Here is a 21,690-nt window from a genome sequence, read left to right as displayed (position 1 = left end):
GAACAAAGTACAGAAACCTCAAAAATGCAAAGTATTTTTAATATTGGTTCTTAAATTAAACACAGGACGATGTCATAGTCAAGTAGTAAACAACATTTTTGTGGGGGTCTTTTTCAAAATTTTAATGGGTTAAATTTACCAAAACTGTAGAAACCAGCTGTAAAACATTTAAGACTTTTTAAAAAGGGGCTTATTTTACTAAAGCAGTTATTTGACTTGTAAATATGTCATTAACAATTTTAACATATCTATGCATAATTATGTATATAATGATCATCAGAAAGAATTATGATACAAGCTAAACAGTAGCAATTATTCTCTGATCTATTAACTGATATCCAGATTTTACATTCATTAATAGCGTCAACACTGCTAATAGTTCTCTTTGCTTTTCATGTCCAAAATTAGTATGAAATACCACTGAAACAATTGATTAAAATCAAATATCCAAAAGCAAATTACACCTGGGTACTTGGCATTTCAAGTTTTAGGAAAGAATAACAACTTTAGAAGTCTTACTAACAAGTCTTATCCAAGGAAAGATTTTTAAAACTTCATGATTCATACATTTCTTCAAATAATCCTTTTCCCTGAGTACGCATGTACAAAGCTCTTCCATTTAAAACAGCTAATACTTTCTTGTTTCACAGTTTCAAACAAAGTTCTTTTGAAAGTTGGAAGGGATAAGAATCGATAGACAGGGTTGATTACTCCAGGGAACTTGCTGAAGCTGTGGCAGGGTCATATTGAGCATAGAAGCTGGATCAAAGGTAGGATTAGGGTAGTACAGAGAAATATTCAGCAGGCCAGGCAGCATCTCTAGGAAGAGGTACAGTCGACGTTTCAGGCCGAGACCCTTCATCAGGACTAACTGAAGGAACAGCTAGTAAGAGATTTAAAAGTGGGAGGGGGAGGGGGAGATCCAAAATGATAGGAGAAGACAGGAGGGGGAGGGATGGAGCCAAAAGCTGGACAAAAGGGATATGAGAAGACAGGAGGCCCAGGGAGAAGGAAAAGGGGGAGGGGGAGAAAACCCAGAGGATGGGCAAGGGGTATAGTCACCAATTCATCAAGAATGCTCAAGAAACCTCAAGGGAGTGTGTTTGTGTAATGCTCAAGAAAACTCAAGAAAGTGTGCTTAGACCACTGCTCTACTATCTCTACATTCATTGTGGCTAGGCCCAGCTCAAAAGCCATCTATAAATCATCTGATGACACCGCAGTTATTGGCAGAATCTCAGATCGTGATGAGAAGTGATATAGATCAATATTTTGGTAGTATTGCCCCAGCGGCCTCAATGACTACAGACCGGTGGCATTGACATCCCACATCATGAAGACCCTGGAGAGACTTGTTCTGGAGCTGCTCCAGCCTATGGTCAGGCCACACTTAGATCCCCTCCAGTTCGCCCACCAGCCCTGACTAGGAGTTGAAGATGCCATCGTCTACCTGCTGAACCGTGTCTACGCCCACCTGGACAAGCTAGCGAGCACTGTGAGGGTCATGTTTTTTTTACTTCTCCAGTGCGTTCAACACCATCTGCCCTGCTCTGCTGGGGGAGAAGCTGACAGCGATGCAGGTGGATGCTCCCCTGGTGTCATGGATTCTTGATTACCTGACTGGCAGACCACAGTACGTGTGTTTGAAACACTGTGTGGCTGACAGAGTGATCTGCAGCACTGGGGCTCCACAGGGGACTGTCTTGTCTCCCTTTCTCTTTACCATTTACACCTCGGACTTCAACTACTGCACAGAGTCTTGTCATCTTCAGAATTTTTCTGATGACTCTGTCATAGTTGGATGCATCAGCAGGGGAGATGAGGCTGAGTACAGGGCTACTGTAGGAAACTTTGTCACATGGTGTGAGCAGAATTATCTGCAGCTTAATGTGAAAAAGACTAAGGAGCTGGTGGTAGACCTGAGGAGAGCTAAGGTGCTGGTGACCCCTGTTTACATCCAGGGGGTCAGTGTGGACATGGTGGAGGATTACAAATACCTGGGGATACGAATTGACAATAAACTGGACTGGTCAAAGAACACTGAGGCTGTCTACAAGAAGGGTCAGAGCCGTCTCTACTTCCTGAGGAGACTGAGGTCCTTTAACATCTGTCGGACGATGCTGAGGATGTTCTACGAGTCTGTGGTGGCCAGTGCTATCATGTTTGCTGTTGTGTGCTGGGGCAGCAGGCTGAGGGTAGCAGACACCAACAGAATCAACAAACTCATTCGTAAGGCCAGTGATGTTGTGGGGATGGAACTGGACTCTCTCACAGTGGTGTCTGAAAAGAGGATGCTGTCTAAGTTGCATGCCATCTTGGTCAATGTCTCCCATCCACTACATAATGTACTGGGTGGGCACAGGAGTACATTTAACCAGAGACTCATTCCTCCAAGATGCAGCACAGAGTGTCATAGGAAGTCATTCCTGCCTGTGGCCATCAAACTTTAGAACTCCTCCCTTGGAGGGTCAGACACCCTGAGCCGATAGGCTGGTCCTGGACTTATTTCATAATTTACTGGCATAATTTACATGTTACTATCTAACTCTTTATGGTTCTATTACTATTTATTATTTATGGTGCAACTGTAACGAAAACCAATTTCCCCCTGGGATCAATAAAGTATGACTATGACTATGTTTTTGAGTAATATTGTATATGCATTGTTTGATTAAGCATTCATTGTTTACATAATGCATTGCGGGTAATATGTAATAGTATGTGGAAAGCATGTGTCATCACGCCACCACTTCAAAATTGCACGCCTCGCAAAAGTAAAAACGGAACTAAGACATACATCTCCTGGCTCTGTGCTTCTCTTCCAATTAGTTTTATGCTTTGGCGTTAACAAAACATAACAGTACTGTTTGTAACTCCAAAACATAAAACTAATCAAAAGGAAAACACGGAGATTGTAGATTTGTGTGTACTTCACCTCTTACTTTAGTGAGCACGCACTTATGACGTGGTAACATAATGCTGTATGCCTTCCCCATACTTTAAAATAAAAAAAATATACACATACACACACACACACACACACACACACAGAGTATGCTATGTAATACAACTACCACATAGACATCTACAGCATAGTAAATTTTAAATTGTCCCATTCAGACCTAAATATTAAATTGCTGTGGAGGATTTCTTACTCTCGTGGGATAATGTCTTTCCTGACAAGGGGCGGTCACTCCCTGCTCGGCAGGTGAGACTTGTGGCTGTGGAGGAGGTTCTGGAGCCACCTCCACAGTGGTTGTATTAACTGACCCTGTACCTGCAGGAAGTGGTTCTGACAGCTCTGGACACCTTTCTTCTCCAACTATTGACTCTGCTCTCTTCAACTGATCGATGTACTGTCTCCAGATGACATCAGCTACAATCTCTGCATCGAACCTTGTTAAATGGAGCCCTCAGTTTGCCTCAGCTGTTTGTCCTTCATACTCCTTTAGGGAAAGGGAAGGCTGGTGAGTTGCTGGTTGTGAAGTGTGCTGCACTGCCCCATTCAAGCAGGAAGTTGGTGAGCTTCTGATTCTGTCAGTCAGTGTAGTGTGTTCTGCTGGCATTGCTCGCAGTGCATTCTTCAAATCTTTTGACCAAGCCATTTGCAGCTGGGAGGTATAGCACAGATGTGGTATATCTTATTCCATTCTTTTTCAGGAACAACTGAAACTGTTCCACACCAGTCCTTGAGAAGAAGCTTCTCAACACATCAACAGTGTGCGAGGCTGTAGTGAACACTTCTGGCCACTTTGTAGCTGCATCCACTACCACCAAGAAATTTGTGTCCATGAATATTCCTGCAAAATCTATGTGACTCCTCTGCCAGGGCAATGCAGGACATTTCCAGGGATAGGGAGGCAATGCCTTTGGAATCTTCTGGAAGAGTTGGTATCCCACAGTGCATGGCAAGCCGCTCGATTTGCTATATTTTCCAGGCCACCAGACAAAATTTTGAGCCTAGTATGAATGCTTCAATGTGCAGGATTGAGAGGTTGAAGATGTCTGTAAGCACAGTCTGCTCCATCACAGGCACAACACTTCTCACCATCAAGGATATCTTTAAAAGGTGGCTCCTCAAGAAGACGGCATCAGGATACGCATAGCTCTCATTACTACCATCGGAAGGAGGCAATGGAACCTGAAGACCCACACCCAACATCTTAGGAACAGCTTTTTCCCCTCTACTATCAGATTTCTGATCCACAGAACATTACCTTACTATTGTTCTTTTGCACTATTTATTTATAACACAGTGATTTTATGTCTTGCACTTTATTTTTGCAGCAAAACAACAAATTTCAGAACATACACCAGTGATAGTAAACCTGATTCTGATTCTGAAATTAACAAGATGCAAATTGTGAAATTTGGTAGTGTGATTGTAGCTAGTTTTTTTTTTCTCCAGTCCTGCTGAAGGGTCTCGGCCCAAAATACCGACTGTACTCTTTTCCAAAGTTGCTGCCTGGCCTGCTGAGTTCCTGCAGTATTTTGTGTCTGTTGCTTGGATTTCCAACATCTGCAGACTCTCTCGTTTGTGATTGGTTAACAATTCAAGAGAGACTTCTTTATTAACAATGAGTAGTAACTGTGTCATGCTACCACATAGTGACCGGGGTTTCCCTCAAACTGAGGTGACTTTTGGTATTGATGTCAATATTGATATTGATGTGGTTGCCTTAGCTACCATATTTAGTAGAAATATAGAAAACCTGCAGCACACAGGCCCTTCGGTCCACAAAGCTGTGCCGAACATGTCCTTACCTTAGAAATTCTTCCTTAATATTTACATGCTCAAGCTTTTCAGTCTACTGTAAGTCATCCCTACAACCACCAAGATCCTATTCCGTAGTGAATACTGAAGCAAAGTATTCATTAAGTACCTCTGCTATCTCCGCCGGTTCCATACACACTTTTCCACTGTCACACTTGATTGGTCCTATTCTCTCACGTCTTATCCTCTTGCTCTTCACATATTTGTAGAAAGCCTTGGGGTTTTCCTTAATCCTGTCCGCCAGAACCTTCTCTTGGCCTCTTCTAGCTCTCCTGATTTCTTTCTTAAGCTCCTTCCTGCTAGCCTTATAATCTTCTAGATCTCTATCATTACCTAGTTTTTTGAACCTTTTGTAAGCTCTTCTTTTCTTCGTGACTAGATTTACAACAGCCTCTGTATACCACAGTTCCTGTACCTTACTATCCTTTCCCTGTCTCATTAGAACGGACCTATGCAGTTTCCCTGAGAACATCTGTTTCCAATTTATGCTTCCAAGTTCCTGCCTGATAGCCTCATATTTCCCCTTACTCCAATTAAACGCTTTCCTAACTTGTCTGTTCCTATCCCTCTCCAATGCTATGGTAAAGGAGATAGAACTGTGATCACTATCTCCAAGATGCTCTCCCACTGATCGATCTGACACTTGACCAGGTTCATTTCCCAATAACAGATCAATTACAGCCTCTCCCCTTGTAGGCTTATCTAGTAGTTGAGGCAAATTGCACAGACAGAATTAAAGAGAGCCTTGATAAACATAAGTAGTATTAGAAACTTCTGTAACTTATTTATGGATACAATAAGGGATTATTTTTGTATTAATGCAAAGTGTCGCAAGATGGTCAACAAAGTTGAAAACAGGTTTGACAAAAGCAAAATATACAAATCCACTTCTACAGAGTTTAAGAGACTACTAAACAGGTATATGGAGGAATTTAAGGTGGGGGGTTATATGGAAGGCAGGGTTTGAGGGTCGGCACAACATTGTGGGCAAAAGGGCCTGTAATGTGCTGTACTATTCTATGTTCTATGTTCTAATATCATAATCAACAGGAGAGCAGAATAACTCTGAGATTTTAACACTTCAGTGTTTTTATCATAAACCCATGACATTCTACAGATGCTGGAAATCCAGAGCAACACATACAAAATGCTGGAGGAACTCAGCAGGTCAGGCAACATCTATGAAAAGGAATAAAGAGTCGACATTTTGGGCCTAGACCCTTCATCAACACTCAGTCTGAAATGTCGACCCTTTATTCCTTTCTACAGATCCTTCCTGACTACCTGAGTTTACTCAGCAGTTTGAACAAAGAAAAGGTATCTCCTATTTCATCAAGTGTAATGCCTAGAACAATCAAACAATTAGGTATTACAATTGAAAATAATATACAAGCCAATCCTGCTGTGATGATATTCTTTTGAAATAAATACTATATCAGGAAAGTATCAAATCTGGAAAATTCCAAAATTTTCACAGTACAAGATCAGACATATTCAGTAAGAAAGATTATTAGGGTGGTAATTATGGTTTGAAAGGCCCGAAGTGATCACAGAGAGGCGTAAAGATTACACAGGCATTGAGAAAAAAATCCAATCACGGGGTTAGGCCTGGAAAGCAGGTGGAGAGAGTGAGTGGAGGCATGAGTAGGAGATTAGGGAGGGAGAGAGGAACACCTGATGGGGAATTTTGGAGAATGGTTGGGTATTTTCAGGAGAAACTTATTCTTCTGGGCAAAAAGTACTGCTGCTTTCCATTTATGCAATATATCCAGACTTCTCAATTCCTTTTACCCATTTCCAAAGCCAAGTAAACCTAGCCAACTTGGTATTAAATAGAAACAGGGATAATGTAAGGGCATGTGGCCTCTAAAATTAAATTAAACAAATGAAAGGCTCTTTGGAATGATTTGATAGTTCGTCTCAAGTCTAGTCTCCATAGTAGAGATTGGCAGCTTTGACAGAAACTGAGTTAGAGTTACAGGTGTTTAACTTATTAACTTCCCAACAAATCCAAATCCACTTGTTTTTAATGGGCAAAACTAATTACATTTGCTTTGATAATTTCAACAGCCTCAACTTTTCCATACAAATTGCTTAACAAGGAACTGAATGAGCACTCACTGTCCTAGATAGTTTTATTGCCCATCTCATTCTCCTATTCGTCATATTGTAATAATATACACAGTATTAACAGGCTAGATAAGGAGAGAGGGGAAAAACACGCTTTTCTCTTCCCAGCATACTTATCTTTAAACTTGATTCAAAAACATCTTGTATGGTTGCATGAAGAAATAATGATTGGCATTATAGTGTACAAAGAAACCTAATCATGTGTATGATTATAACTCAGAAGCATTTCCAACTGCACACATGGGTAATACCATGCTTTTAGCATTTTCCCCACTTTAATTTCTTTTATTGAATTAATTACACTGCATAATTGTTATTGAAGCCACAAAGTTTGTCTTGTAGGAAGATTAATCAATGGTAATTACTTGGTTCATTTTGGTGTCGATGGTTACTCAACTGATGACTAGAGAAAACATAAACTGTGGGTTCAAGTCTCTGTCGAAGGGCCTTGGGACAAATAAATGTGCGCTGACATGCTGGGAATATGTAGAAGTGTATTTAAGAAAACCTATGGTAATTCTTAAGAAGACCAAGGGTATTAGGCCTCAAGCCCCTGCCAATATCTTTCCCTCTACTCGTATGGATGAACGAATGAAATTTATTTCTGTCAGTACAAACATAACAAAAAGCATAATTTTCAACGATGATTACATAATGATAATTTTATAGGACAAAATTACAACAAAAAAACATAGATAATTCTTTAAAACTGACCGAAAGGGTGTAGGCTGAAGCTACAGCTTATTGCACCTACCCCTCTCACTTATATAACAACATATTTGGCGTCAATCATCACATCAAAACAAAACATTTCATAATCTTTCAACACAAAATCCAATTCCAAGTATCATTTATTTACATTACTCCCATTCATTTTAAATCATGTATTTTATATTTGTTCAATGATTTATTTTTAAATAATTTTTTAAACTTGTTAGGTGTGGTGCATGTTTTTAAATTTTCACTACAACTGTTCCATAGATTCACCCCTCTGACTGAAATACAATGATTTTTTACATTTGTTCTTATCCTTGTTTTTGAAATATACATGTTCCTCTCAAATCATGTTGACTTTCTCTTATTTTAAACAACCTTTGGATACTTTGAGGTAACTGTCCATTTTTGACTTTATACATAATTTGTATTATTTTAAAATCTACGAAATCTCTGAATTTTAAAGTGTTTCGTTGAATAAATAGTGGATTGGTTGGCTCATAATAACTTGTCTTATTTACAATTCGTATGACTTTCTTTTGGAGTAGAAAATTTGTTTTGTATGTATTTCCCCATACCTCTACACCATAAGTCATGTATGGGACTACAAGTGAACAGTATAATGCATACAAAGATTCCTGATTTAAGAAATCTTGCGCTTTGTACAGTATTGCAATAGATTTTGACATTTTGCTTTGACATAATTTATATGTGGTTTCCAACTTAATTTATTATCTATTACCACTCCTAAAAATTTTGTTTCAGATACCTTCTCAATTTCAATATCATTTATTCTGAATTTACTATACGAGTTTGGTACACCGTTTCCAAGTATTATGAATTTAGTTTTACTTAGATTCAGTGATAATTTGTTAGTATCACAACAAACAAATTCTGCGGTGATTTTTACATTGGTTTATGAGAGAACTTTCTGTGCACAAACAGACTGCCACATTACATTCATTACAACTTCAAAGCAACATTATAGACTATAAAGTGTCCAGAGGCTGTGTAAGAAAATTCAAATTTTCTGAAGAATAATCAGTAATTGGTAAAGATGCAGCAATTTGCCATTCAAAGCAGTTGAAATCCGTGCAAAAGATATTATTTAAAAACTTACAAAATAGCACACTGAATATTTTATTCTGAGCAGCTTAAACTATGTACACTACATGAGATGTAATACACATATAAATGTTACAAACGAAACAATATTATTGACTGTTTACTGCAACTTTGTCAAAAATCAACATTTTCATAATCACTTTAAGCTGTGCAGTATGTAACGGTGGTTTCCGTGTGTGGTCTTCCTTTACTGCTTTTAGTCAAAGCTCACAGCAGAACAGTGAATATTTTTGGTTCCATGTAATTTTGCAAAAAAAAACCTGATGGAGTAGAATAAAAGCTCTTCTGTTTAGTACATAGTAATTAATTTTATCCTTTTACTTTCTGGCAGCTTCTCACCCCAGCATCCCTCAATCCATCTTTTAAAAAGTTCACGGAGAATGCTAAATGTCTGTACTGATCTATCCTTCGAGGCATCTTGCATGCTTTTGAAATATAAATTTACTAATAATAGTTGTTAATAATGCTTCATTCATTACAACTTATGTAACTTCTTCCCAGAGAGAATTTTTTTTAAAAAACTTGATAGTTAGGACGCATATGTTAAAAATAATTGTGGCTAACTTTTGAAAATAGAAGTAGAGGTTGTGGACTGTAACCATGATGTAAGATAGTTTAGAAGAAAGCAAAGATGACAAAGTCCCACAGAGCAGAATTGTGAAAAAACGGGAAAATAAAAACAAGCAACAGCATTTTCTAGCGATTATGATGACATAGCACTGGTTAAAAGTTAAAACTTTGTTCATTAGAGTTCAGAAACAAAAATCTTTTGCTGAAACCCAAGAACAAACTGAACATTTAAATGAGACAGTCTGGATAAAGCAATCAATGAGGATAAAACTAATACAATGTCAGAATTGTAAGCAACCACGTGTTTATTCCTGGACAGATGGAAAGACAAGTAGATAACTTCTGCTAACATTTCATCATATATTAACATTTCGCTAGACAGAGTACTGTGGAAAAGTTGTCATATTGAGAAACGAATACAGAGCAATTGGTAGTGGATTCCAGAAATGTAAATTTATAGAAGGATAAACGGGCTGGAAAACAAGACTAAGTGATAACTTATTAAAAATATTTGGATTTGGACAGATCCAGAGGTATATTCTCACTTACAGAGAAAAGCAAATTTGAAGCCGTTAATATAAAAGAGTCACTAAGAAACCAAACACTGAAAATATACTCACCAAAATGCTAGATAAATGGCAGCGAAGTTCATATTGACTTACAAGGTTATGTTAAAAGAATGAAATTAAAAAAATATAGCTGGAAGCTCAACTGGAGCAAAGACATGCTGAACTATCTATATTGCCTACTTATATATTGTGTAGGGTATTTATTATTCAATATAACAAATATAGAAAGTGTACCATGTGAGATACTTAATAGTTTAGAAGAAACTACATTCACCATGTAATTTACATTCACCATGTAATTTGCCAGGCTTCAGAAACCCCGTTTCAAAAATATATTCTACAAAATCCTATCACACAATGTTTTTGGCTTCGATGAGAGCACAATCTCATTGTGTTGACTAAGAAAAATGTAAGATTATAACTTACATTTTAGTGAATGTCAGAGTTTTCAATTTTGGGTAGAATTGTTTGTATTTTATTTTGCTAAACCGAATACTGTATTAGCATCATGACGATTATGAAATTCATGGGCAATCTACTTTACTGTCATCCAATCTCTAATAAAGAGCCCACAGGAGAAATTAGAACATGCTCCTCATTTACACAATTATCAGTTGCCAATTATACTCACATCCACACATTTAGTTCCAATGACATCAACAGAATCACTGACTGATTGATACTCCTGTGGCTTTTACCATGATAACTACTGAAATTTCCCCTCATATTAGGCTCTCATATTAGTGTGCAAAACCTCAGAGAATTTGTTTTAATTTTTATGTTGTTTGGCAAATTTAAGCTAAATATTTTTAAACATACATAGGATAATTTCTGATAATGTTTTAATTTTCTTATATCAGTCACTACTGGTATAATTTTAAATCCTGGATTGAGTAACTGCAATGGAATCATATGCTTTTGGCTGAGCTTCAAAATTCGATGGTAAAGTAAAATTCTGTTGAAAGTGTGCACCAAGCACACTCCACTGATCCCACTTTCCAGGGTGCACCGCATGAATACCATGGCCAACCCCTGTGCTATGTCTCTCTACTCAAATTCCAAGTATTCCTTCCAATGGGCTATTTAGCTCATTTGGTTCAAATGTGGTTATATTTACTGCAATATTTCCTACTCTCATCATTACAGAAATAATTGTTTTCTTCCCTCTCTACAAATCTGCCTGTGCAGTGAATGCATTAATGTTCAGTGCAGAAAGTGGAATCCTTAGGTAGAGTAGAACAGGATCACTGCTTGTAAATGTTGAAATATAATACATGTTTTCAGTGGTACTGTCATGCTAACCTTGTTCTATCCTGAAACATCAGTCTTCTCCTAAAATGCCTTCTCTTCCTATCTCTGCACCAATGCCAAGAACTCCAATTCTTGCCCCATAATTTTCTCATACACATAACATATTCATACTCTGAACAGATGCAAAATTTGATTATTTGTATATTCAAAATACTCACTGAAACGGATGAAGAGTTTCTATGCACTGCCAGATGTCACATACAGGGTGAAAACATTCCTTTAGTATTTTATCTAGTACACATATTACATATTTTCTAAGATTTGGCACAACATAGGAGATTATTTGACTCATAGAAACATAGACAACATACAGCACAATACAGGCCCTTCAGCCCACAAAGCTGTGCCGAACATATCCCATCTTAAAACTACCTAGGCTTTACCCATAGCCCTCTATTTTTCGAAGCTCCATGTAGCCGTCCAGGAGCCTCGCAAAAGACCCCATCATTTCCGCCTCCACCACCGCCGTTGGCAGCCCCTGACGAAGGGTTCCTGTCCGAAATGTTGACTGATCATTTCCACAGATGCTGCCCGATCTGCTGAGTTCTTCCAACTTGCTGTGAGTGTTGCTTTGACCCCAGCATCTGCAGAGTATTTTGTGTTTACCATGCACTCACCACTCCCTGCGTAAAAAACTTACCCCGACATCTCCTCTGAACCTCTTCCAAGCACCTTAAAACTGTGCCCTCTCATGCTAGCCATTTCAGCCCTGGGGAAAAGCCTCTGACTATACACACGATCATTGAGTCTATGTTGGCTCCAGAACAATCTCAATAACCAAGTTATATACTTACTTCCCTGTAACTATTTTCTATCTCATGCCCATAAATTCCAGAGTTTCCCTTACCACCCTCCTAAACTCAGGTTAATTATGGTGCAAATTAACCTAACAACCAACATGTTGATGACAGCTGGGGAAACCCAAGGCTGGTGTTTACACAAACTCCACACATAGAACATCTGAGGTCAGGTCAATCATTTATTGCAGGACCATCATTATTGACTGTCAAAGATCAGTTCTTGTCATCCAATTACATCAGCTCTGGACTAAGGAATTCAGTCGACAGACCCATTCCTATATTTCTAAGATTATTTATAGACCTTGTATTTTCTGCATTAACTGTAATTCTAAATGAAGGACCGGTAGTCAATAAGGATCGTAATGGATGAGTGGAAGGAATTTGATAGCGCAGTAAATACAAGCAAGAAGGCTTTTATATAGCTGAATATCATGGAGCACGTTACATTTGGAGGGAACTAGTACATGAATGGATGCTGCGACTGCAATGAGGCTAAGATAGACTATGCTAAAGAGTTACAGATAGGTCAGACCTTGCTTGGACAGGATATGAACTGGAAACTTAGTCTTGGAATGTTAAGATTACCAACAGTAAGCATTTAAAATGAGTCAGTAGTGGGTCAGAGCGCAACAAAGAGCAGCACATTTATGACATAAGCTGATAATTGTGGCTTGGGGCTTCTCAGTGCTTCATAAGGAAGCTTCAACTCATTCAAATATGAATCACTGAGTGATACAGCAAACAAGGAGAACATCTGGTCTATTTCTCTACCAATTACTTGGTAGAACTTTCCAATTAAACACAACCTCCTGCTCTTGTTGTAATTTATCTGTTTTTCAAGTATTTCTCCAATTCTCTGAACCAGCTTCCATATGTCATGCATTCCATATGTCACACAGTCAGTAAAGGAGTCTAGAGAGATGTTGGAGGAGATGGTTGGTGTGGGTGTCTGGCAGAGGGGTGGGGAGCTTTGGTGGGGGGACGTGGTAGTGGGGTGGCAGAGAAGGGAGGTGAATGAAAGTACACATGGAATATTTTATTTTCTCATTGGGTGGATGATATTACCAAAGGGCAAATTAAAGAAGGGATATCAAAAAGGAAACACAGCTGGAGATTTGCTAAGTTATGAAGTATAATGCAAAAATGAAACCATGAGTGGAAAGTCACACTCAGCCTGGCATAGATGATGTAGTATGAGTGAACATATTAAAATTTGAAAATGAAGGAAGGTAACACACTAGCATCACTTGCACAGCTACTGGAATATGTTTATGGTGATACTGGTTATGACTGCTTTGTTGCATGGATAGGCTCATGAGCCTAGAGTTTCAAAGTTAAAATTCAAGTTCAAAGTAAATTTATTATCAAAGCACATACAAGTCACCACATACAACCCTGAGATTCGTTTTTGTAAGCATACTCAATAAATCCAATAATCATAATACAAAGAATGGAAGAATTAATGCAGATTCAAATATGTTTCTGAGACAAAGACAGATATAAATCTGGAAAGGAACACTAGCAGCATAGCCCAAAATGGTTCCAATGATTAATGTGTTCGAATTCTATTTGAAAGAGAACGAAGCAAAGAATCTTGATGTGGCACATCAATTGCTCTTGAGTTTCCTCGGAACAGCAAACCACTTGTGCTCACAATGCCAACTGCAATGAATGTTCTTGGAGCAATGTTTTGAAAAAAGTCAGTTCTGATCGAATTGGTGGAGCACTGTGAACTCAAGGCCTTCCAACTGCAAGTAACAAACCTCGCCCACACAGATGCTATGCCAATGTCCAAAATCAGGTTACTGGCCTTAGTAGCTGTTAAAACTGATGACATCCAGGGGGAAAGAAAATGATTGTAACTAATGCAAATTAAAATCTCTACGGAAGAGTTAAAATAATTAAATGTACTTGTTAATGCAATTAATTTAAATATGTTTTTACTTTTAACTGATCTCCCACCACTTGCAGCCATTCTTCTCCAATAAAAAAAAACAGGAATCCGGAATCTACTTCAAGTTGGACAGACGACCCAAGGTAATTGCTAGGCAACGGTAGAAAATTGGCACCCCACTATCCGTCTCTCCATGAGTGCAGAGTTAGAGTGCAGGAGGATTGACAGTGCTGAAGATGTCTCAGGAAGTCCTAAAGTTCAGCTTAGGTACACACCTGCACTGGGGCCCTGAACTTTCAGACAGTTCCATGTGGAAATGCTAGCAATTCTGTGGGGTTTACCAAAGTTCCTTGCAAAACACTCAACATTAATTATATTTGATAAAGCCACTCTTATTATATACTGAGCTACTGTTATAATGAGAACAGGAATCTACGTTTTTCCATAACTTAATTTTAATTTCTACACAAGAAAGCAAGCTTGAAATGATTTCAGAAGCTGTACCATATCCAATGGCTTCGATTCAAAGACCGATCTTAAGAACTAAATACTACCACATGCTCTGCTGTAATTATTACCATCAAACCAGAAATGTGCTAGCAAAAAAGTAGAAAACATCATACCTACCCAAGAAGCAATGAAGTTCAAAAACTAGTAACTACCGTGCAGCATTCCTTCTTAGTATTGTTCCAAAATTCATGAAAATTACAACGAATAAGAACCTTTTGCAATTTCTGAATCACAAGTAACCAAAAATTCAAGAATTTAACTCAAGAAATTGATCAACCACATGGTTTTAAGTGGAGAGTCAAGACAAACATCATAGTACCCAATGGTGCAAATTTTGTGTCTAAAATATCTTGAAATGCCATCACCTTTTTTTTTTACATATGATGCTCTCATAAAGTCTAAATGATTACATACATCACATCTTAATATAGTAAAAGTAAAACTACCGGGAAACATCAAATGATGATGAAGCCACTTGACATAACATTCCAACAGGAATACTTGAACTCAGGAAAAATACATTTTCTCTCTAACAGGAAAATAACCCACTGCAAGTGAGGCAACATTATAATAACCAAATAAATTAACGACTAGTTGTGGGAATTGCAAACTTACTTTCTTCCCAGTATCTGTGCCAAGCAACATACAAAGGCCAGTAGAAATCTCTCTATCCAAAGAGTCTAGATCTTACAGCTAGAATGGAACATGGAAACAGTAAGAAAAAGCTGGGTCTTCATTTTGGTTCTACAAGTTTTACTGGTAATTAACCCTCAGCTTATAAAATAGCATTGACTTCTGGAAACAGAAACATTGAAAATCTTTAACAGGTCAGGCCAGAATATACATGGAAAAACTGGTGCTCAGCAAAGTAGTCACCATATGGTTTCCCTAATTTAGTGACGGCTACATCATGAGCATCCAATACAGAAAACTAAAGTGAAAGAAGTGTCGTTAATCTTTCTTCATTGGGTTCCCGGATGTCTTGATGGGAGAAAGTATAATAACAAACACATCAGAGTGTAGATTCTGGAAACTGGAGTAACAAACAATTTGCAGGCAAAACACAGCAGGTCAAGTAGCATCTGTGGGAGGAAAGAAATTGTCAAAAATTTGGGTCAAGAGTCAGGATCAAGACTAAAAGTGGACTGAAGAGGGGAGGTGGCCAATGTAAAGAAAGAGGAGGGTGATGGTGAGATGGGCAAGAGCTGACCGGTGGACTGAGAGGAAGTGAAGAATTAAACAATACATAATCTGCTGGAAGAACTCAACAGCTTGAGCTGCATCATGGAAGGAAATGATTGTTGATGTTTCAGGTCAAAATTCCACACAAGACTGAAAAAGAAAAGCATAGAGAAGGGAAGTAAGTGGCAAGAAAGGAGGAGAATAAGATGACAGGCAGGTAATGCCAGGTAGGGGAAGTGAGCAGAATTGGAAAACTGTGGCAGGTGAATAATGATTGGAGGAAGACACGAGTTGACAAGGACCAACTTGACTGAAGGGACTTTTTCTGTGTTGTGCTATGCCTCTAAAGAAAGAGGAAAAATGAAAAAAAAAGATTAAAGAGTACTACCAGATCTGGATTTAGAATAAGTAAAAGAGGTGAAATTGGAACCATCAGAGGAAATGAAGAAAGATTGGCAAGTTGTGGCAGGTACAGAAAGAGGAGACGTGGAGTTGAGAGACAGAGGCCAGTGAATGACAGGTGGAGGTAGACAGAAAAAAAGAGGCAGATGAAGCCAGAGGTAAGGGAGGGTGAAGTTGGAGATGCTTAAGAGGGACATATAAAGAAACACAAAGGCTAGCAGTGGTGGAATCTGATAATGAAGAATGTGATAGTGAGAACAAGAACATATAACCACATAACAATTACAGCACAGAAGCAGGCCATCTCGGCCAAACGCTTACTCTCACCTAGTCCCACCGACCTGCACTCAGACCATAACCCTCCATTCCTTTCCTGTCCATATACCTATCCAATTTTTTTTTAAATGACAAAATCGAACCTGCCTCTACCACTTCTGCTGGAAGCTCGTTCAACACAGCTACCACTCTCTGAGTAAAGAAGTTCCCCCTCATGTTACCCCTAAACTTTTGCCCCTTAACTCTCAACTCATGTCCTCTTGTTTGAATCTCCCCCACTCTCAATGGAAAAAGCCTATCCACGTCAACTCTACCTATCCCTCTCATAATTTTAAATACCTCTATCAAGTTCCCCCTCAACCTTCTACGCTCCAAAGAATAAAGACCTAACTTGTTCAACCTTTCTCTGTAACTTGGGTGCTGAAACCCAGGTAACATTCTAGTAAATCTCCTCTGTACTCTCTCTATTTTGTTAACATCTTTCCTATAATTCGGTGACCAGAACTGTACACAATACTCCAAGTTTGACCTCATCAATGCCTTGTACAATTTTAACGTTACATCCCAACTTCTATACTCAATGCTCTGATTTATGAAGGCCAGCATACCAAAAGCTTTCTTCACCACCCTATCCACATGAGATTCCACCTTCAGGGAACTAAGCACCATTATTCCAAGATCACTCTGTTCTACTGCATTCCTCAATGCCTTACCATTTACCATGTATGTCCTATTTTGATTAGTCCTACCAAAATGTAGCACCTCACACTTATCAGCATTAAACTCCATCTGCCATCTTTCAGCCTACTCTTCTAACTGGTCCAAGTCTCTCTGCAAGCTTTGAAAACCTGCTTCATTATCCACAACGCCACCTATCTTGGTAACATTACAGCACTGTACAGGCCCTTCAGCTCATGATGCTGTGCCAACCTTTTAATGAACTCTAAAATCAATCTAACCCTTCTCTTCTACATAACCCTCCACTTTTCTATCATCCATGTGCCTATCTAAGAGTTTGTTAAATGCTCCGAATGTATCTGCCTCTGCCACTACCCCTGTCAGAGCATTCCATGCACTCACCACAAGTTATAAAAATCTTACCTCTGACACATCTCCTATACTTTCCCCCAATATTTGTAAAACAGTCATGACAATTAAAGGACTACTATTTAGAAATGTTGTCGGACATTTTGCAGATAGCATCTGTCAGAACAGTCTAATACGCATCTCACAGACCACGTTACACTTCCTGGTGGAAAAAAGTTCTTAACAGTCTAAAAACATGTGATCATCTGAGGGAGATGGAAACTCCCCATGATCTGGCTGGTCCTACACAACAATAACCACAAACCTTCAGCCATCTCTATATCAAAAATAAAACAAATCATTGCCAATGTCCCAATTTCAGCTTGTCTAATTGCTGCTGGTGACCATCATTGATTCATGAACATGTTAAACTCATTGGGGAAGCCAGGGGGTAAAAGCTGAGTATAAACCAGACAAGTGAGTAGGACAAACATGACAACACAGAAACAGGGCTTTCTGTCAATTACAGAACTGTCTGAAGTTTCTTCCTCTCTATTTGCCAAGTCATTTGTCTACACTTTAGTCAGAAATGGCCTATTACCTTTTTTACCCAAGTTATTGTCACGCATATCCAGCTACTTCCTTTTTCAGGGAACAGATTCCCAGAATCAAAGGAATTATTTATCCTAATTGCACAATAAATAGATACAAAATTTTGATATTCAAAATACTACAAATAATTATTCAATTTCTTTTTCTTCTCTTTCAAACTTTAAAGTTTAATCATGTTGCACATTTTTCTATGACCATCAAGCACAAGCACTTGCTAACAAACTAAATTAATTGGGTTTTCTTTCTAATGGGTAGAGGATAAAAAATTAACAAACTATACAGCTATTGCAACATAAAAGTAGACCAGTTACTCAGCCTAATCCACAATTACCAATGCCAGTACAATGTGCAGAGAGTATTTCATTACAAAATTTTAAATATGTTTCATTTATTACCAGATATATTCTATATTGTTTTAAATACCAAAAATAGAAATAGCACCTGAGAAAATAAAATGTATCACCTCTGATCCTAAGAACGCAAAACATTAAGTTATAAAATCACTGTAAATTCACAAAAATATTACAAGAAATGAACTATATTGATATATAAAAACCGTACTTAATCTTTGTAGATCTGTGCTCAAAGACCGAAGGAGAACTTATCCCCAAGGTGCAGTTCATGGTAAATTCCAGCTCCTAATGAGCCTGATTTTGCTTGACACTTTCACTCCTGGTGCTTATCCCCATAGCCACATTAACCTTTCAGAGCCCATAGTTGACAATGCAATGGAGCCCCCCTCCCCTACCTGGGGAGCAAGTGTCAGTCAGGCCTCAGATGACAACCTCAGATTGCACCATCTTCAGTCTGAAGATCTGTAACATTTCACCATTGGCAAAAGCATTCTGAACTGCTTTTAAATTTCTATGAAATCAACAGCTGTTTACAATAACAAGCAACACACATAAAAGTTGCTGGTGAACGCAGCAGGCCAGGCAGCATTTCAAGGAAGAGGTACAGTTGACGTTTCGGGCCGAGATCCTTCATCAGGACAGCTGTTTAAAACGTTTAAATCAACTCTCAAGTTCTTTCAATCAAGGTGGTGCTGAGCTGCAGTCTTCATCAAACCTAATTGCTTTTAAAGTTCATAGGGTTGGTATTGGAGACAGAGAGGAATTGCAGTTTGGTTAGGATATAGGGACAAGGATGCGAAGGAGTAAGAGATTAAATTAGGGTTTAGGGGCAGGGATGTGGAGGATTTAAGGTCAGGCTGGAGTCTAGGCTCTGCTCTGCATGTGAAGGCTAGCAAGGTGGATGGGTGATGAAGGATACCTGGAGTCTAGGCTTCTACTCCACACTTGAAGATCAACGACATGGATAGGTGACGAAGGACATCCATGGATATCAGCCTGTCCCAGGTAAGTGAGCCCAGGATGGGATGTCTTAGCAGGAGGCATGAGGAGCCTGGAGTCAGTGAGCCTGGAGTTAGAACCTAGAGTTAGGGCTCCCATCATTGGCTAGACCGGAGTCAATACCAAAGATCCTACCCAAAGTCCAGAAGTCGAAGCTTGCTGGCTGGAAACCAAAGACTGGAGGCCTGTCTGTGTGGGTGGCAGGGAGGAAAGGGGCTTGTTTTGCAGTTCTTGCTGGTCATGTTCTGTTTTGTTGCTCTGCCAAGCATTGTGAACATGCTACATTGGTGCAGGAGTGTGTGGCAGCACCTGTGGGTTGCTCCCAGCACATCCTTAGGTTGGACTGGTTCCAAGTGAAACATTTCACAGTATGTTTTAACGTACATGGGAAATAAATGAAGCCGAATTCTGTAAAGTAAATAATACATCTAGTTAAGGTCTGTAAACCTATTGCATTTCAGAGTGTTGTAAAGCTGAGGGGCAGTTGGTCCTTCAGCTCAGTAGGATCTAAATTCAGTAGCAAATCCAGCATTAAAGAGACATGTCATATGCACTGACACTTACTTTCCAGCATATTTCTAATTTTGAAGTTTGCAGTTCATTGGGAGAGGGATGGTGCGCTAGGGTAGAGTGGTATCTATTTCAAAAATATTTGAGCAATACTGTATGTAGGTTGATTAAGCAATTTTGTTCATTTAAGCAATTAATTATGGGATATATGTATAAATACCTGAATTGCAAATGTCATCACATTACCACCTCGGTTAAAGCAAACCGGAAGTTTGACCCATATTTCAGATTCCTGTGTCCTCCTGTGAATTAGTTTAACATTTCGAAGTTACAAAACATAACAAAGCATGTTCCCTTGCTAACCACTACCCACATCAGAGCTGTGTTTGGCTTACTGTGTTTCAAAGATGTATGTTTTAGTAGGTTAACTGGTCACAAAGGTGCAATGGGGCGGTACAGTCTCATTGGTCCAGAAGGGCCTGTTACCGTACTGTATCTCTAAGTAATCATAAATAAATAAATAGATAGATAGATAGGAGAAGCACAAATGGAATCACACTCTTTTGTTGGAGAGAGGGCTGATATTCTCAGTGTGGCATGATGAACACTGGTGTGCACACAAATACTCTGCACTTCAGAAAAGATAAGATTAGTTCAGTGTCCTGTAAGATCAACAAAATTATTTACTCTAAAATACAAACGTGACTTTTTCTTCGTAGATCTGAATTTGAGTACAGTCCAACAAGGAAGGACCTAATTTGCAGATACTAGACAAGAGGTGACTCTGACAGGAAATGATCAAGCAGTAGTGGTGGGGTGGGTTACATCAAGAAATGTTTTCTATTCAAACAAAAAAAAGCAATTTCATGCATGTGATTATACTAATGAGTTAGAGCAGAAATCTACATTTCTAGCTGAACCTAAAAGTGAAATTCCGTTATTAATAATAATCCAAACTGTGTTGTAGAACTCAAAAGTTCAAAGGATCAGTTACCTTCCATTCAAAGAGAAGTGATGAAGGAACTAGCAATATCTAATTATCCCAATAATCTGATCACCAAAGATCTGCTTGGGTATTGTCAAAGCCATTCGGCAGATCACACTTCAGTCTTGACCACAAACTGAACCGTAGAGAAGTGGTAAGCTAATGGCAGTCACACTAATCATCAAGGCACTGTTCTCCGCAGTCCCAGCAGAGTCAATGCAGTCAAAATGAAAATATTGTGGTGGCTGGGCTGCACAAACCACAATAAGGGAGATGGGCATTGGAGTGAGACTTCAAATAACTTAGCCCCAACTTTGTTCCTCAGAGGTGTCATTGATCTTTCAGTTAGTTCCAGGATGAATCTGATCACTAATGATTCCAGTGTTCTATTTTTTTTGGGCGGGGGTTTTCTATCCCAAGCTTTTGTGTTCCCTATTTTCATTGTAACCCCACATTTAATGAACCTCTTTTCTTCCTCGCTTCAATTAGACCTCTTTTTCTTTATTCAACTGTGACTAGCTTGTTCTTCATTTTGGTGAGATATATTTCACCAGGATTCTAAAGATTGCCATTATAACTGTCTTGCACTTAAGTTTTCTTAAACAAACTTTCAAATTTGTAACGCTTCTTTGCCTTTTGTTCCACTTCTGTATCTTTATCTTAAACCTTTTTTATGCTCTGATGAGTATTTGCGTAGAAATTACCCTGTTGTTATTTGGTTTTTTGACTCTGTCTCACTCCACATAGCCATATCCAGTGGCAGTGTGCACCATGATAATAATGCCAGCTGAAATGATCTGGAGATTTAGACTGTGGAGCTGAAGGAAATTTAGAAGCAGGAGAAAACAAATTATGTGAAGTCAGTAAATTAAATTAATTGCCTAAGTAATTTGTAATTAACTACTTAGATTTGAACTTTCATTTGCACAATCACCTATTAGGAAGCTA

The 21,690-nt window shown here is 38.7% G+C and overlaps 1 protein-coding gene across 9 annotated transcripts in view; it reads right to left on the bottom strand.

The window, feature by feature from the left end:
• supt3h (SPT3 homolog, SAGA and STAGA complex component) overlaps window positions 1-21,690 on the bottom strand; it is a 425,840-nt gene that overhangs the window by 227,355 nt on the left and 176,795 nt on the right. The window contains exon 1 of one of the 9 annotated variants that reach the window (XM_063035303.1): window positions 14,515-14,533. The exons of the other annotated variants lie outside the window; for them this stretch is intronic. The gene's annotated coding sequence lies outside the window, so the exon portion shown is untranslated. Of the gene's footprint in view, window positions 1-14,514; window positions 14,534-21,690 lie in introns of those variants that run through there. 9 annotated transcript variants of the gene reach the window in all.

This window comes from Mobula hypostoma, chromosome 2 (genome assembly GCF_963921235.1).
Source record: "Mobula hypostoma chromosome 2, sMobHyp1.1, whole genome shotgun sequence".
In the NCBI taxonomy this organism is placed as follows: Eukaryota; Metazoa; Chordata; class Chondrichthyes; order Myliobatiformes; family Myliobatidae; genus Mobula; species Mobula hypostoma.
The sequence above is the reverse complement of the archived record's forward strand: the minus strand, read 5'-3'. Positions and strand labels throughout refer to the sequence as shown.